Below are 1,240 nucleotides of genomic sequence, written 5' to 3'. Positions count from 1 at the left end.
CCTCTCGCTTCGCTCGCTGTCCGCCGCTCGCTGCTCGCTCACGCAGCCAAAAATGGCCAGTTTTGGCCCGTTTTTGGGCCGTTTTGGCCTGTTTTTGGCCTGTTCTTGCGTCGCGCGGTGACCGTCGTGAGCGGAGCAAAATGTCAGCCATCTCAGCACCCTGGAACCCCCCGGGTGGCACAGGGCTGGATGGGGCTTTCGTATAGCAGGGACGGTGCTGCCTCTCGCTTAGCTCGCTGTCCGCCGCTCGCCGCTCGCTCGCGCAGACCAAAAATGGCCAGTTTTGTCCCGTTTTTGGGCCGTTTTGGCCTGTTTTTGGGCTGTTCTTGCGTCGCGCGGTGACCGTCGTGAGCGGAGCAAAATGTCAGCCATCTCAGCACCCTGGAACCCCCCGGGTGGCACAGGGCTGGATGGGGCTTTCGTATAGCAGGGATGGTGCTGCCTCTCGCTTCGCTCGTTGTCCGCCGCTCGCCGCTCGCTCGCGCAGCCAAAAATGGCCAGTTTTGGCCCGTTTTTGGGCCGTTTTGGCCAGTTTTTGGCCTGTTCTTGCGTCGCGCGGTGACCGTCGTGAGCGGAGCAAAATGTCAGCCATCTCAGCACCCTGGAACCCCCCGGGTGGCACAGGGCTGGATGGGGCTTTCGTATAGCAGGGACGGTGCTGCCTCTCGCTTCGCTCGCTGTCCGCCGCTCGCCGCTCGCTCGCGCAGCCAAAAATGGCCAGTTTTGGCCCGTTTTGGCCAGTTTTTGGCCTGTTTTTGCGTTGCGCGGTGACCATCTTGAGCGGAGCAAAATGTCAGCCATCTCAGCACCCTGGAACCCCCCGGGTGGCACAGGGCTGGATGGGGCTTTCGTATAGCAGGGACGGTGATGCCTCTCGCTTCGCTCGCTGTCCGCCGCTCGCTGCTCGCTCGCGCAGCCAAAAATGGCCAGTTTTGGCCCGTTTTTGGGCCGTTTTGGCCTGTTTTTGGGCTGTTCTTGCGTCGCGCGGTGACCGTCGTGAGCGGAGCAAAATGTCAGCCATCTCAGCACCCTGGAACCCCCCGGGTGGCACAGGGCTGGATGGGGCTTTCGTATAGCAGGGACGGTGCTGCCTCTCGCTTAGCTCGCTGTCCGCCGCTCTCCGCTCGCTCGCGCAGCCAAAAATGGCCAGTTTTGGCCCGTTTTTGGGCCGTTTTGGCCTGTTTTTGGGCTGTTCTTGCGTCGCGCGGTGACCGTCGTGAGCGGAGCAAAATGTCAGCCA

This window comes from Musa acuminata, unplaced genomic scaffold (genome assembly GCF_036884655.1).
Source record: "Musa acuminata AAA Group cultivar baxijiao unplaced genomic scaffold, Cavendish_Baxijiao_AAA HiC_scaffold_574, whole genome shotgun sequence".
In the NCBI taxonomy this organism is placed as follows: Eukaryota; Viridiplantae; Streptophyta; class Magnoliopsida; order Zingiberales; family Musaceae; genus Musa; species Musa acuminata.
Note: the sequence above shows the minus strand (reverse complement) of the source record.